The 7,302-nt window shown below is 45.9% G+C and overlaps 1 long non-coding RNA gene across 1 annotated transcript; it reads left to right on the top strand.

Moving 5' to 3' along the window:
- Window positions 1–4,837: 4,837 nt before the first annotated feature.
- LOC139837533 (uncharacterized) lies at window positions 4,838–6,978 on the top strand. The gene is made up of 3 exons (XR_011754031.1): window positions 4,838–4,919; window positions 5,629–5,682; window positions 6,766–6,978. It is a non-coding gene; the product is annotated as an uncharacterized lncRNA (long non-coding RNA).
- Window positions 6,979–7,302: the final 324 nt, after the last annotated feature.

Genomic DNA, 7,302 nt, shown 5'->3' with positions numbered 1-7,302 from the left:
CTACAGATTCTTGTGTTTTCACTTTCTATAGGATAGCATTTGTTGTTATCTTTCAAACAAAATTGGTTTCATTCAATTCGGAGTTCAGGAGCATTTGTTATTAAAGAAAAGGAAAATGCGAAAAAAAAAGGGTCCAGCCACCGACCGGCTTGCCGGCCCAGCTACCGGCCCATCCGGTCTATGTCGGCTCTGGCGCTCGTGCCAGCCGGGCCGCCTCCAGTGGGCCATCCGGTCTGGTCTAGCCCAGCTCCCGGCGCGCGGCCTGCTCGGCGTGAGACCCGGCCTAACCGGCCTCTCTACCGGGCTGGGCCGTTCCCTCCCCCAGCGCGGCCCATTCGTCCCAGCGCGGCCTGGTCGCCCCCATCTGGCCTGGCCCCCGGCTCGGCCAAGCTGCTGACCGGCCTGTCCGGCTCCTGCCCCGGTCGGCCGGCTGGGCCATTTTTCCTGTGCGTTTTTCAGTGTCTTTTTCTCCCCAACGGTTATTTCTCCTCCTCAGCTATAAATAGCTTTCTTCCACCTTGAGCTGAGTTAGTTCTTCCCATTCTTCTCCTCCATTGTTGCTATTTGAAGAACTTGCTTCCCCTCTTGATTCCTCCCATGATTCTTGCCCATTCTTGAGGATTTGAGAGAGGAGATCTAGATCTACAATCCCCACCAATCAATTTCTCCTCTAAGTGAGGGGAACCCATTGGATCTAGATCTTGGAGTCTTTTGTTGACTTTCCCCATTGTTCTTCCTCTCTAATCTCATCCTAGCATTTGTTGCTTGGGTGGGATTTGAGTGTGAAGGACTCGAACACCTCTAGTGTTCTTGCTTTGCATCATTGCATAGTGTTGAGCTCTCCACCACGATTAGTTCGAGTGAGAGACCGTGAGCTTGTTACTCTTGGAGGGAGACCTCCTAGTTGGCTTGGCGGTTGGTGCTACGGTGATCTCTTCAAGGAAGATTGTGAAGAGGCCCGGGCTTCTCCTTCGTGATGCTTATGAAGTGGTTGTGGAGCTTGCCATCTCTGGAGTGGAGGAAAAGCTAACCATAAGTAAAGGGCCATTATCCTTCGTGGGTGTGTGTTGTGACGGTAAAGCACTCGTCCGTTGGGAACCCCAAGAGGAAGGTGTGATGCGTACAACAGCGAGTTTTCCCTCAGTAAGAAACCAAGGTTATCGAACCAGTAGGAGTCAAGAAGCACGTTGAAGGTTGATGGCGGTGAAGTGTAGTGCGGCGCAACACCAGGGATTCCGGCGCCAACATGGAACCTGCACAACACAACCAAAATACTTTGCCCCAACTTAACAGTGAGGTTGTCAATCTCACCGGCTTGCTGTAACAAAGGATTAGATGTATAGTGTGGATGATGATGTTTACAGAAAACAGTAGAACGAGTATTGCAGTAGATTGTATTCGATGTAAAAGAATGGACCAGGGTCCACAGTTCACTAGTGGTGTCTCTCCCATAAGATAAATAGCATGTTGGGTGAACAAATTACAGTTGGGAAATTGACAAATAAAGATGGCATGACAATGCACATACATGTTATGATGAGTAGTGTGAAATTCAATTGGGTATTACGACAAAGTACATAGACCGCTGTCCAGCATGCATCTATGCCTAAAAAATCCACCTTCAGGTTATCATCCGAATCCCTTCCAGTATTAAGTTGCAAACAACAGACAATTGCATTAAGTATGGTGCGTAATGTAATCAACAAATACATCCTTAGACATAGCATTGATGTTTTATCCCTAGTGGCAACAGCACATCCACAACCTTAGAACTTTCTGTCACTGTCCCAGATTTAATGGAGGCATGAACCCACTATCGAGCATAAATACTCCCTCTTGGAGTTACAAGTAACGACATGGCCAGAGCCTCTACTAATAACAGAGAGCATGCAAGATCATAAACAACACATAGATGATAGATTGATAATCAACATAACATAGCATTCAATATTCATCGGATCCCAACAAACGCAACATGTAGCATTACAAATAGATGATCTTGATCATGTTAGGCAGCTCACAAGATCCGACAATGATAGCACAATGAGGAGAAGACAACCATCTAGCTACTGCTATGGACCCATAGTCCAGGGGTGAACTACTCACACATCACTCCGGAGGCGACCATGGCAGTGAAGAGTCCTCTGGGAGATGATTCCCCTCTCCGGCAGGGTGCCGGAGGCGATCTCCTGAATCCCCCGAGATGGGATTGGCGGCGGCGGCATCTCTGGAAGGTTTTCCGTATCGTGGCTCTCGGTACTGGAGTTATTATCGACGAAGGCTTCTTATAGGCGGAGAGGTAGGTTTAGGGGCGACACGAGGGGCCCACACAACAGGGCCGCGTGGCCAGGACCTGGGCCGCGCCGCCCTGGCATGTCGCCGCCTCGTCGCCCCACTTCGTTTCCCTTTCGGACTTCTGGAAGCTTCGTGGAAAAATAAGATCCTAGGCGTTGATTTCGTCCAATTCCGAGAATATTTCCTTACTAGGATTTCTGAAACCAAAAACAGCAGAAAACAGCAACTGGCTCTTCGGCATCTTGTTAATAGGTTAGTGCCGGAAAATGCATAAATATGACATAAAGTGTGTATAAAACATGTAGGTATTGTCATAAAAGAAGCATGGAACATAAGAAATTATCGATACGTTGGAGACGTATCAGTGTGGCTCGGAGAATAGGGTGAGCCTTCGTGGCATTGGGGAATCCTTCATGGGACCTCCACTCCTCCAAGCGTGATGTACCTTCTTGAAAAGGAAGGGAACACGGGAATACATCCTCGTCTCCGCGTGCCTCGGTTATTTCTATACCCGAGCTCTCTTTCCTTGTGATAGCCATCATGCTTGAAGTACATATATCTTGCTATCACTTGTGCTACATATATCTTGTGCGTATCTTGCTTAGCTCTAGTTGTTATTGTTACACTTAGGTGAGCCTAGCATATTTAGGGTTTGTGCTTGTACAATAAACATAGTTTAATTCCACATTCTTACAACCCAAATCCGTAAGAGTTTTTAAACGCCTATTCACCCCGCCTCTAGGCGACATCTCGTCCTTTCAATTGGTATCAGAGCAAGGTCTCTCCTTGTTTAAAGGCTTCACCGCCTTGAGAGTAAAGATGTCGGCTAGTAATATAGTGCACAATGACACAATTATCCTTAATGGCACAAATTATGCTTTGCGGAGAAATTGCTTGCTTTATAACCTTCGGACCTTGTGTCCAAATACAGAGCAATTTCTAGATGTAGGTTTTTCTCCTCCGATGGATCCTCAAAATCTATCTTTAGAGGATGAGAAAAACTTACATCTTGAAGCTCAAGTATCTAATGAGCTTTTATTCTCCTTGAGACCATATTTTCGTAGGTTCTTGATATATATAAAGCGAAAGTCGTCTCATGAGATGTGGACAAAGCTTACATCTTGAAGCTCAAGTATCTAATGAAGATGAACCTGCCGCCTAGCTCAAGTCCAATGAAGTTCGGATTGGACCTATTACAAGGGCTCGTGCGAAGCTACTTAAACAACAGGTGAACTTGTTCCTAACCGATACTTTGATTGATGAGAACTGTATACTGCCTAAGTCATGTTACTTATGTATCATCAGGTATGAAGAGGAGACAAGCATCGCACGGGGAGGAGAGGAGCAGCTGGACGTGAAGATGGACGTGAAGCTGGACATGGAGCTAGACATGAAGATACCCCATCGACGCGCGAGGGAGGAGCGGGAGACATGCGCGAGAGGAGACGTCACAGTCCAGGCCGGTCCAGCATCCGGTCAGACCGGCCGTCACGCCGGCGCGCCCGGTCCCTTGCCCGGTCCGACCGGGCGGCACGCCGGATCCGGCCCGGCGCCAACCGGACGATCAGCTGATGCCAACCGGAGGGTTATCACATGACAATTCACTCCGCCCGGTCAAAGACCCTGGCCCTCGGTTCGGTTTGAACCGGCCAGCCCGGTCCCAGGCCCGGTCGACCGGCCCCTAGACCGGCCGTGTCCGAGTTTGTCTCGACCAGATCTATTCTGAGTCGGTTATTTTCGTACTTTTCGACCTGAGGTCGTCCCGGGCACCTATATAAGTGCCCAGGACGCCCCCAAAGTTGCTTTAGACCACGTTTAAGATAAACCCTAGTTTTTAGTTATTTGCTCTGCAAAACTATTGAATTCCCTACACCATATTGCTTGATATTGTGTAGATCTGAAAGTCTCGTGTAATATACTGTTCCATTGGGAATTAGAAGGTTGCAACTTACCGCTTCGTGGTCGGCGGCTACGTGCGCAAGTGTGTGGAGTTGTGAATATCTTGCAGGGTTGATGTAACATCCCAAAATCCATACATTTTCAAATTCATGCATTGCATCATTGCATTATACCAAAGTTCAGTTTTAAAAGAGTTTTAATTCTTTTCATGCATAAAATCAATTTCTATACCAAGTTTTGCTAATAGTTTATTAGTTCAAACACATAAACTATATGCGTCGAAGTGCTCGCTGGACTGGAACATTGTTCCACGGTGTCCAGCAGTATACTGATAATTTTTACGAATGTTATGAACTCTATATAAACAATTAAAGATCTGAAGCTAAAACTAGAAAATAAAACCAAAGAAAAAGAAATTAGGAAGAAAAAAAAAAAGGAACGACTTGGCCAAGCTGGTGGCAAACCAGCCATCTCCCGCTCCTGTGCGCGTACGCGCGAGCGCACGCGGCCGTGTCGGCCACGCATCCAAACAGCCCAGCTCCCGCGCGCCGCCGGCCCAAGGCCCACGCGGCCGCCCCCAAACCCTAGGGAGCCACAGCTCCCTATAGATATCGTCCCAGGCAGCCCCCAAACGCACACCCCAGACGCGCCGCGCGATCTCCCTCTCTCTGCCGCCGCTGCACGCGAAGGCCCGCAGCCTCGCAATCCTCTTTCGCGCCGCCACGGTAATCCCTGAATCAAATCTGAATCGTAGTTTGAGCTAGCTCATTACAATCTTTGAAATTTCGTAGCTATAGATATAGAGTTCCGTTTGAAATACTGGTTCTTGCGTTAGGTTTGTAATTAGATTCTCTACAACTTTCGTGTAGTACGTTTTTCAATCCGAGCAACTTGTTCGGACAACTTTTCGAACGCCACTAGATTTTTACCCTGTATTGTAAAATCTATAACATAAGTTCTACACGTCGGTTTTCGACAAATTATATATCGTTGGAATCAGTAAAATGCGTAGTTTATTTTAGACATTTTGCATGTCGGTTTTTGCACACTTTATTTTCGCGGTATTTTTATGATCCGCAACATCGTTCTTCGGCTATAAAATAATTTCTATAAAATTATTTACGCGAGATTAGTTTTACTAAGGCTATCAAATGAAACCCGTCATCCAGTAGTACTAAGATCTATGTTTTGTTACTACGTTATAGTTGGTGCTTTACTTCATGTCGGTTTAGTCTATGTTATGCGACGATAGTAATACGCAACTGTGTTAACAAGGCTATAAAACGGAACTCATGGCATCATGCATGTAGTAGACAACTAGAGAACAACTAAGTGGTGTGGTCTCGATTAAGATACATATTGCATTCATGTTTTCATGTTTTTGCATATCCATGTACACGCCGTGTTCATGGTACGTTGTTCGTTTGTCTGTAGATTGTCCGGAGTGTAACGAGTGCGACTGCGGTGATTGTCTGAACAACAACGAAGGCAAGTGTCACACACCGTTCTGTCCTACTATTTTTCTATGCACTTTGTAGTTATTTTCAGTAGCTATCCATGTGTAGGATTGTTTTAAAAATATATATATATTGCTATGCTATGAACACCTATTAGAACAACCACATGTTCAACACTTGATTCTTTTGTCGCCACCGTACTGTAGTATGCTTAGCATTGCTATTGTAGATGCGTGGTTGGGATCTCATGATGTGATATGTGGTATTGTGAAAGTATGATTTTATGTAATAAAACAACCTAAGAGAATGAATCATCTGGGTGGAAGTGGTTTGCTTGGTTTATGTTGAGTGGTTACAACGGAGTCATGTCTATGACGGTCGTGTGTATCACACTTGTGGATGGCCACCCAGAAATAAAGAGATTTGACAGGTTTCTGTTTAGTAGCTTCTGTGTACAGCCGCATGTCATATGGGCTCTGGCTTGACTAAGTAAGTTGTAGGAACCCGACCTGACGTGACTAGCGGATGTAGCTGTGTAGGTTGGCATGGGTCCGTCCAGATGGCTTGGGGTCCTACTTCTGAAAACGGTCTCGACTTAGTCTTTTCCCGACCATTTGAGCAAATTGAGCATCATGGTAAAAGGGGCTGACTAGGTCATGTGGGTAAAGTGTACAATCCTCTCGAGAGTGTCAAACTAAGTACTTAGCCGTGTCCCCGGTTACGGACAACTATGAGCAACTAGGCATGTTACTGTTTGGAAGATCTCAGCATTCCAATTTCCTAATAAAACTTGATGGGAAACAATGGGTTTAGGAGCATGCAAAGCTAGGCTGGCTTGTGTCTACATGGGTCTATGCTAGCATGTCCATAGATGTTTAGGAGCATATGAAGCCGACTGTCTTGCTGCAGCATGGGTTGTGCTAATATGTTTTTAGACGATGTTTCTAAATAAAATAATTTATAAAGGATAGGGAAACTATTGCTTTCTGCAAAAGAGCCTAAACTCCACCTACCAAATGAGCACGTAGTTGTTAGGCGCCATTATATATATCCACCAAATAGTGACATTTGCCAATACAATTCCAAATGTATTGACCCTGCGTGGCAGTTGCAGGTTACTCCGAGGACGAGTAAGGTATCGATTTTAGGTCGCGAGCTTCCACCCGACATGTTCGCCTGTGGCGTGATGGAGCTCTTTGAATTTATTTGTTTTCCGCTTTGAACTCTATTATTTGAGCTAGCCATGAGCTATGCAAGTTGTAATAAATATATTATGGATCATACGTTGTAATAAGTGACGCATTTGCTATTCTGTTTATTCATCGAACTGTGTGTGCTAGCGAATGATCCATGGGACTAGCACCGTATGCACAGAGATCCAATCCTTACCGGGTTGAATCGCTTCAGTTGAGAGCTGTTGCATTGGCGACAGGGACCAATCGAGAGATCTCGTTGCGTCATACAAGTTATCATCCACTTCATCAAGTTACCTCCGCTGCAATCACCCCGTGATCATCATTACCACCGCTGCTTACTGAGAAGATCGAGCCACCCCTTATCATCTTGGTATCAGATTCTCGGGTTTCCTCGGTAAGCCATCCACAATCCACCCCATAGTTGAGTTGTGAGTGTTTCCTATCCAGAAAAAGCC

This window comes from Lolium perenne, chromosome 3 (assembly GCF_019359855.2).
Source record: "Lolium perenne isolate Kyuss_39 chromosome 3, Kyuss_2.0, whole genome shotgun sequence".
Lineage (NCBI taxonomy): Eukaryota > Viridiplantae > Streptophyta > Magnoliopsida > Poales > Poaceae > Lolium > Lolium perenne.
The sequence above is the reverse complement of the archived record's forward strand: the minus strand, read 5'-3'. Positions and strand labels throughout refer to the sequence as shown.